The 9,848-nt window shown below is 46.0% G+C and overlaps 1 pseudogene; it reads left to right on the top strand.

Moving 5' to 3' along the window:
- Positions 1-8,901: 8,901 nt before the first annotated feature.
- Positions 8,902-9,020, top strand: LOC141109180 (5S ribosomal RNA; annotated as a pseudogene).
- The last annotated feature ends 828 nt before the right edge of the window (positions 9,021-9,848 follow it).

Genomic DNA, 9,848 nt, shown 5'->3' on the forward strand with positions numbered 1-9,848 from the left:
TCCCACGGCTTGTAAAGGCAGTCTAGAGGCTAATTAGCCACTAGGATTGCTTTTACATGAAAGCCGACCGCTGGCTGAAAAGAATGATACCAAGATGATACCTAAACCTGCAAGCATCATTCTGGTATAACCACTCAAAGTCGTGAATGGCGTACCTGAAGACAAAAAAATGGTTAACAATGGTTAACAATAAAGCACAGTAAACAGTAAAGTATAAATAATTACACACCTGAAAAACAAACATGATAAAACATAATAACAATAACAATAAAACATTGCAGAATAGAATACAGTAAAAAAGAGCAGAACAATAGAGAGAGAGAATAGAGAGAGAGAGAACAATAAAACGACAACTATTTTTTTTTTTATTTCATATTTTTTTTTTTTTTTACACTTTTTTTGTAACTAACTTTTATAACGGTAACCGGTTCCAGGTTCGGGTCTCTCAAAATGCGATGGCATCTTGGGAGACCCTGTGAAAGTGTGCCTAGTCTGTGCAATGCTGTACTCTACGCTAATACTCAACTAGTGAATGGTAGCGTTCAAAACATTCACCAATGCAAAGACCAGGATTGTCAGGACAGGAGGGACAATAATAGCGGGTGTCACGCCTATATCCGCGCTTGCTGCAGACACAACATCTTTTTTGGGGGGTTCGCTGGGTAGGGGTACTCGAGAGGACATAAAGAAAATGCCTCTCATGCAGCCGACTGCATTTGGTTGGGGATGTGAATGGGGGAAGTATGGGCGCTGCAGAAGCGGTGGGTTCCCAATTAGGATTGGCGAATGCAGCAGGAAGGGCATTATGGGCACGACGGGCCTGTGTTTGTCTTTTTGGTGGCAGCGGGACACTACTTGTGCTTGCCACCTCACCAGCTTGAACTGCACTTATGGGACTCGCCACGTCACCACGTGTTACTGCAGTGCTGGTTTGACTACGACCGGGGTGTACTAGGCCGCTGGCGCTTGCCAGTTCCCCAAAACGCTACCAAAAAACTGTTAGCGATCGCAGGGATCAGGCCTGACTCTGCGAACGCTGCAGTTATGCGTTTAGTGTTTTGTAAGTGACAGTGATCGATCGATACTGCACTTGGGTGGGCTGGGCCGGGCGGAGGGGCAAAACGCAGGTGCTAGCAGGTATCTGGGCTGATCCCGCTAACACTGCGTTTTTGGGAACCCTAAACTGCTGGTGACGCTAGTATAGATCTGATCGGATCAGATATTGATGCGATCAGATACTATACCACTAAGGGAGGTGTACGGTGCGTGCGTGGGTGTTAGCGGTACTGGCGCTAACCTGACGCTGCCTGGGGCTGGTGCTTGCCAGTTCACCAAAACGCTACAAAAAAAACTGTTAGCGATCGCAGGGATCAGGCCTGACTCTGCGAACGCTGCAGTTATGCGTTTAGTGTTCTGTAAGTGACAGTGATCGATCGATACTGCACTTGGGTGCGCTGGGCTGGGCCGGGCGGAGGGGCAAAACGCAGGTGCTAGCAGGTATCTGGGCTGATCCCGCTAACACTGCGTTTTTGGGAACCCTAAACTGCTGGTGACGCTAGTATAGATCTGATCGGATCAGATATTGATCCGTTCAGATACTATACCACTAAGGGAGGTGTACGGTGCGTGCGTGGGTGTTAGCGGTACTGGCGCTAACCTGACGCTGCCTGGGGCTGGTGCTTGCCAGTTCACCAAAATGCTACCAAAAAAACTGTTAGCAATCGCAGGGATCAGGCCTGACTCTGCGAACGCTGCAGTTATGCGTTTAGTGCCTTGTAAGTGACAGTGATCGATCGATACTGCACTTGGGTGGGCTGGGCGGAGGGGCAAAACGCAGGTGCTAGCAGGTATCTGGGCTGATCCCGCTAACACTGCGTTTTTGGGAACCCTAAACTGCTGGGGACGCTAGTATAGATCTGATCGGATCAGATATTGATCCGAACCTAAATATTTACCTCACTAACTAGCGTCACCAGCGACACTAATACAGCGATCACAAAAATGATCGCTTAGCGACACTGGTGACGGGGTGATCAAGGGGTTAAAACTTTATTAGGGGGGGTTAGGGGGGTACCCTAGACCTACAGGGGGGTAACAGTAACTGCTAACACAGTAACTGTCACAAACTGACACAGCAGTAATCAGAAAAAAAAAAAAAAAACTGCTGGTGTCAGTTTGTGACGGGGGGGGGGGGGGGGGGGGTGATTGGGGGGGGGATCGGGGTGTAATGTGTGCCTGGCATGTTCTACTGTGTGTGTGTGTGTGTGTTGGTGCACTCACTCACATGTCGTCTCTCCTCGGGCCGGAACGGAAACTACCGACCCGAGGGGAGATTACATCACTTCCTTTGCTGCTGTTTAGCATACAGCAGCAAAGGAGTGTTCCCATTGGCCGGCGGCGATCGCGAGGGGGGGGCCACGAACGGATGGCCTCCCCCTCGTCTCTGATCGCCGGGGGACAGAACGGGACCGCCTCGGGCGGCGGGGGGGGGGTCCGATCGGACCCCCCACCCGCGGAAGGCAAATCACGTACCCTGTACGTGATTTTGCCTGTCCGTGCCGCCTTGCCGACGTACATCGGCGTGAGGCGGTCGTCAAGTGGTTAAAGGATTAAAGTGATTTCCATTGTTTTCCTCAAAGCCGCGTGAAAAGATCCTTATGGTAATTTTAGTTTTAGATTTATTTCTTAATTTATTTTTGAGTTGGTACATGCCTCCCATGGCAGTGCCCAGCTTCCCATGCCTTTTTACTTACAGTAGTTTGCCTTTTAGTCCCAATCTTGAAATTTACCAAGTAGTTTCACACCTCATAGCCTTCATTGGGATTCACCCTAAAGAAAAAGTACAGCCAAAGCTTGTTTTGCACTCCAGTGATCCGTTTTCAGCAGACAGCGGGCTGAAGCCCGCTGACATCAAAGACCCGTTCCACCCTGCTCAGCCTCTCAGAAAGCCACAGAGTGCCTGAGCCAGCTGCTTCTCGCCCCCTCCACAGCCCAGCACTCCAGTGAGGGTGGGGGGTGGGGGGGTAGAGAGCAGAGAACTGTGACTGACAATCACCGGCTCTCTGCTCAGGGAGCTGCGAGAACCGAGCGATCAGTGGTGTTCGCTTACTCAGTTCTCAGCATTGGAGGCGGTGGGGTACAGATGCAGCATCCACCTAGGTAAGTATAATTTTAAAAAAACAAAAAAAAAGTACAGCTCTTTTTAAGTTTAGGTTCATCAAAATTTGATAAGATTTGCTGAACCCTTGATGAATCAAACTGGGCAGATTCGCTAGTCGCCGAATAAGATGCACATAAATATATTCTGCAGATTATTCTTTTACTGACCTCTCGTAATTTACAGATTATTGCTTTCTCCTCTATCTCCTGACAAATACATATGGATACATTGTGCACATGCTGATATTTGTTGGTTTTGAAGTGCTGAATGTGATGGTTTTTAGTATTTGTTTGGTTTATGTAACTTTTAGTGCTGACCTTCATTTTGTTCACATAATATATAATGACAAATGAAAATGGACTATCAAGATTGGGAAGGTGAATTCTACTGACTGCAGATTTATGACCTCCCACAAAATGAAGCAGGCAGGGAATAATTTTACTGTAAATCCATAAGGGTACCAAACAAAACAAAGCATGTGGGGTTAAAACTATCACTACTCAATATGGTTGGTGTGTTGCATACAGGAGACTTATTTGCATTTTATTAACCACTTGCTTAATGGGCACCTAAACCCCCCTCCTGCCCAGACCAATTTTCAGCTTTTAGCACTGTCACTCTTTGAATGACAATTGCGCGGTCATACAACACTGTACCCAAATGAGATTTTTTGTCATTTTATTCCCACAAATAGAACTTTCTTTTGGTGGTATTTGATCACCTCCTGGGTTTTTTATTTTTTATTAAAAATATTAAAGACCTTCCCTTGATACTGAACTTGCACTGATGAACTTGCAGTGATAGACAGCACTGCTACGTGGCACTGATTGGCACCACTGGTGGGCACTGATTCATGGGCACTGGCAGGCACATATGAGGCGGCTTCGCCTCTCCCTGGTCGGGACCGATGTCCCTTCAACAGAAGCCAGTGATCGCTGACAGTGTGAGAAAAAAAAAAGCCGATTACCGATCTTTTGTTTACATCACGCGGTAAGGGACTAGGATCGACCCCTTACTCCAATCTGTGACTCGGGGTGATCACAGCGCGCAACCCCTTCAGGGGGGCGTGGCCAGCTTGCAAAGGGGAGGACGTCTATTGACGCCCTCCCGGCAAAGCAGATCTGCGCTGTAGCCATCATTCGGCTGGGGACAGGAGGCTGGAGCAGAGAAAGAAGAGGCAGAGGGGAAACATCCAACAGGAGGTGCGCTGTGTTGTGCTCTCCCCTCCTGTCAGAAGAGCGTTCCTCTACGCTCAGTATACAGCACATGAGACTGGATCGCTCTTACTATATATCGCATTGCACCGTTTTCACACAGAGCCCCCATCCACATTTCCTGCTGCCGGGAGAAGAACAACCTTTAAGGGAGATGGGGGGGCGTCGTCGGTGTGTGTATACAGCGCAATGCGATATACAGAAAGATACGGTCTCATGTGCTGTATACTGAGTGTAGAGGAAGCTCTTCTGACAGGAGGGGAGAGCACAACACCACGCACCTCCTGGCTTTGTAGTGGGCTCCCCCTGTAAGTTGGATGGGGTGGCTATTTGTGTTGGGAAAAGTAATGGCGATTTGGGGAGGGGGATATGTGCTAGGAGGAGGGCTTGGGGGGGGGGGGGGGGGCTGTTGAACCAGGAGAGGGGATGTTTGTGCTGGGGGGGATTTGGGTAGGGAGGAAGAATGTGTACTTGGAAGGGTAGTTTAGAGGGGGTTGTGCTAAGAGGATTGATTTCTGGGAATTTGTCCCAGGAGGGGGACTGAAGTAAGAAGATTTGTGCTGGGAGGGGAGATGGGAGGTGGCGGGATTTTGTGCCAGAAGGGTGTGGGGAATTCAGGACTAAAAGGAGGAATTGGGGGGATTTGGGTGGAGAAGATTTGTGCTAGGATAGAAAGTTTATAGAAGAAAGAGGACGTGTGTTAGGCAGATGTTGTTGTTGTGTGTTTTTTTTTTTTTTGTTTTGTTTTGTTTGTTTTTTTTGGGTGAGGGAGATTTGTGCTAGGAGGGGGGGGGGGGGTTTCGGGTGGGAAAGAGGATGTGTGCTAGGCGGGTGATTTTTATTTTTTTGGGGTGAGATTTTGACCAGGACTCTATGGAGCCAGTTCACATATCTCCACAGCGGGTCCAGTGTGTTTTGCAGAAAAACACTGTGCGTCTTTTGGTCTGTTTCAGATTTGAGTTCAGCCCAAAATTCGGCCCGAAATTGGACCCGAAACGGTGAACGGGGACGCACCGGACTCCTGCTGTGAGCCCATATGCAGCTCATATGTGAACCCAGCCTTAATCAGTAACTTTCTAGTACAGTAGGTAGGACATCCAACATTAGAGGTGATTTATTATTCCAAAGCAAATACATCTTTGCACATTGCTACTGACTATTATTCCAATGTTTCTCTTCACCCTCAGTTTTTCTCCCTCACTGAGCTAATGTGATCTCAGTGCTGACGGAGAGGAGCAAGGGAAGGGCAAACAAGAACGCTGTGCAGGCACCTAATGTCCTCCTTATCAACTAATGGCATAATTGGTTGTTAGGACACTGGCGGCTAGAAGTTTGGAATGGTGTACACTGAAAACCCGTGACTTTGTGTAACTAAAAGGAAGGCTTGATCTACTTGCTGGTTTGTATAAAATGTATGGGAAATTTTATGGGCATGTTTGCCAAGGCACCCCTGACGAGACCTGAAGGCACCCTGGTTTAAAAAAAAAAATGCTGCTCTAGTGTACAGGGACCATGGTTGTGCACTTGGAACAATGTTGTAAAAAATAGAAGGGGGGTGAGCGTCAAGCTATTTTACAGCTTCGATAAAGTGGGCTCTTTTACACAAGCTTTGGTCTCTGAAGAACAATCCACATTTGGATTGCTCTTCAAAGATTAGTTGACAGACGGTAACGAGGCATTATTTCTTATCGTACATTACGGGACACAGAGCCATAGCAGTTATTATGAGTTATAGGCTACCTATTATATGTTAGTCTTTTGGGCGGGTGAATAACACTTTGCTCTCGCTGTTCTTTAGGTTCTGGGGTTACAGGCATTCTTCTTATTTCTTCTTATTTCTTCTTCTTTCTTTTTCTTTCTTTCTTCTTTCTTCTTTTCTTATCGTACATCAGGGGACACAGAGTCATAGTAGTTACTATGTGGGTCATAGACCACCTTCAGGTGATGGACACTGGCACGCCCTAAGATGAAATGTGCACTCTCTATATAACCCCTTCCACTACTGGGAGTATCTCAGTTTTTTCACCAGTGTCTAAGGTGTTGGTCATGAGTGAAGATGTTCTGTGCTGAGCTTCACTGGAGCAATCCTTGCTGGGGCTAGCTATGCAGCCGAATCCATTCAAGGTGTCTTTTAGGCCGAATTAAATGGTACCCTGGCTTTGTGTCCGAAGAAACTAGGTCTTTGCTTGTAAACGCTCTCTTTTTAGAGAGCTGGACCCCGGGATCCAGTACTTTTGGTTTTAAGGCCATAAAGTTTTACTGGCAGTGGTGCTATTACAGGTCCAGGATTGTGGGTTTCCCCAGCTCCTGAAGGTTTGTTAACGGAACCCACCGTGAAGGGTGAAGATTGGGTCTGTTGGTTTTACCACAGAAAATCCTGTGGGAAAGGTAAGTGGAGTTTTCTAAGAATGTTTTGAATTTTCTTATAAAAAGACAACATTTACTAATTAAAGGAGACATGTGTCACTACTGGGGGCTGTATGGAGCACATACCTTCTCATACTTCCTCAAGAGACACACTGTGTGGGAGCAGCAGGCTTCTTTTCTCACCAGCTAGCAGCAGACCTCCGGTAAGTCTAGGGGGGTCTTTTCTCTTCTCCAGACACTCCCCACCTGTGCTGTATTCTCCCCCTCTTTACGAGGAAGAGCGTCGGGAGAAAGAACAAATAAAAAAAAACTTTCAGCACAGGCTACTCGGTGGCTTCCAGGCCCTCTCCGTGCCATGTTTTTTCCCCTCACATGTCGGTCCTGTAGGATCAGAGTCCTGCGCTCCGCACGAAAACTCTTTGAAAAAAAAAAGAGAGAGGAAGGCGAGGGCGGCGGAGCTTAGCTTGGGGTTGGCTTCCTCCAACGTCCAGCGTGAGTATGTGTTTTTTAAAGCACCTTTATTACTACTTAAGCTGGTGGTTGGTGACACAAGCATTCTTTTTTGACACATTTACTATTGCATTATTACAAATTATTGCATTTACTATATGCTTTGTGAGTAATTTTTTAACTTGTCCAGCAGACAATACTCAAATACTTAGGGATCCAATGGATAAAAGGTTGGAATTCCTATTAAAAGCTTTTTTCTCTGGCAGGTTGAGTGTTTTAGCCTGCACTGACAGTAATTGGTTAATCGTTGAGAAACCAGTTTAAACAGGTGTTCAAGGTTATCCTGCTCAGCAGGTCCAGGAGGCAGCTTTATGTTTGCAATAGTTGCTATGACAGACTGTATCCTTTAGGCCTTGCACCCTTCGCTAAGCGTCATGCAAGAAGCTCCTGGCTAGTCTTCCTTTTTGCAGTGAAACCGCTATCTGGGGATATTTTGGATGATATACCCAAAGAATTTTTAGTAAGAAAGATACTCCCTTTTGTCATTTAAGTGAAGGAGTAAATGGTTTTTTTTTTTTTTTAAAGCGCCTTCTTCTGTGCCAGGGGCATCAGCCTCCAGGCAGTCGTGATGGCTTCCACCATCAGGTTCAAAGGGTAATCCTCAGGGTTAACCCCAGGGACAAAAGAGGTCTTAGGGGAGGAAACCTACAAGGTACTGAAGCCTCCTTAGGAGGAGGTACCCCCGCTTGCTCAATAAGGAGAATTTTTTTCTGCAGTTCTCAGGGATTTGGCAAAAGGAGTGTCAAGACAAATGGGGGACTTCCTCAATAGCTCCAAACGTACAAATTGGAGTACCAAGAGTTTCCGTGTTTCCTCGTTTTCTCAGATCAAACGTTCCTAAGGATCCAGAGAAAAAAATCTTTCTCTCAAGCATTGGGCCATCTTTTGGCAAAAACATGTTCATGATGGCCCCCATGTAAGAGCAGAGGTTGGGGTTTGGTTAAATCCAAATGGACATTCCGGATCTCAAAAGATCTAAAATTCAATTCCTGAATATAATCTCTCTTTTTTTTTTTTTTTTGTATGAATCAATCCAATTGGTTATCTCCATCCAACAAGGAGGAGAACTTCTGGCGTCAATTGACGTCAAAGATGCATATCTCCATATGCCTATTTCCTCGCTCGCAGTGATATCTTCTCTTAAAGTGGAAAATCTTAATTTTCAGTATGTAGCTCTGCTTTCTGATCTAGCTGCTGCACCTCGAGTACAAAGGTTCCGTCTCCTTTTCTAGCCAGATTGAGGGCCCAAGGTATAACGATTATGGTTTACCTAGTCGATCTGTTCTTGTTAGACCAGTCGGTATGCCACTTAGACCAAAGTATGGTCACCACATTCGACTACCTGAAATATCTAGGTCGGATTCTCAACCTAGGCGGAATCTTCTTTAAAACCATGAAGAAAATACTTTGGGTCTGATTATAGGTACACCCAGAAAAGGGTATTTGTACCCCAGGCTAAGATCAACACCATAAGGAACTGATTTAGGTAGTCAAAGCAAGATGATTTTCTCCTAAAAAAAAAAAAAAAAAAAGATGGAAAAGATGGTGGCTTCATTCGAGGCCGTTCCTTATGCTCGGTCTCATTCTAGACTGCTGCAAAACAGTATCCTATCGGCTTGAAACAAAGAGTTCAAGCTCTACATTCCCAAAGCCTACGGCCACATCACCCTGATAGAGCTCGATCTCATTTGATCTTGGAGGCTAAGCAGGGTCGAGCCTGGTTAGTACCCGGATGAAAGACCACCGGAAAATGCCAGGTGCTGTAGGTTGGGTGTGCCGGAGCCTCAGTTTATGGTTTACATCCAAAAAGTCTGCAAGGGGGAAATTCCTTCCTTCAGTTACCTGGGAAATAGTAACAACATATGCCAACCTTTTTTTGTTTAGGTTAGGGGACAGTTCTGAAATAGGCAGCTGTCCAAGTGTAGTGGCCTAGATCAGAAATGGCCTTTCCCGTTAACATTTTAGAAATTCAGGCAATACACTTGGTCCTGAGGGCCTGAACGTTCAGTTTAAGGTCTTGTCCTGCTAGGATTCAATCCATGTATGCCACAGCAATGACCTATATTAATCTCCAAGGGGGCACAAGAAGTTGTGCAGCCCAGAGAAAGGTGAATCTTATCCTATCTTGGGCAGAAAACAATGTACTTTGCCTATCGGCAGTTTTCATTCTAGCAATAGAAAGTTGGCAGGTGGGCTACTTGAGTCGCCAGCAGTTATTCCTGGGAGAATGGTTCCTTCACCCGATATCTTCCTGTCAATATGTCTAGGATAGGGGATCTCAGACATGGATCTGTTTGCGTCCAGGAACAACAAAAAAGATTGACAACTTTATGTCAAGAACAAAGGATCCGCTAGCATGCGGAATGCATGTCTTGCTATTCCCGTGGAATTGGTTCTCCCTGATTTGTGCTTACACTCCTATTCTGCCTGCATCCACGATTTCTTCACAGGATCAAGCAGGAAGGGAATTTGATGATTCTTGTGATCCCCTGAAGAAAACAGTACAATAAATATTGTTGTACCTATATATTAATTTGTCTAATCCCTATAATTAGTCTATATTAAACTCTAAGCACATGTTACTGATGATATCACAA

The sequence above is a fragment of the Aquarana catesbeiana genome, linkage group LG09 (genome assembly GCF_042186555.1).
Source record: "Aquarana catesbeiana isolate 2022-GZ linkage group LG09, ASM4218655v1, whole genome shotgun sequence".
Taxonomy (NCBI): domain Eukaryota; kingdom Metazoa; phylum Chordata; class Amphibia; order Anura; family Ranidae; genus Aquarana; species Aquarana catesbeiana.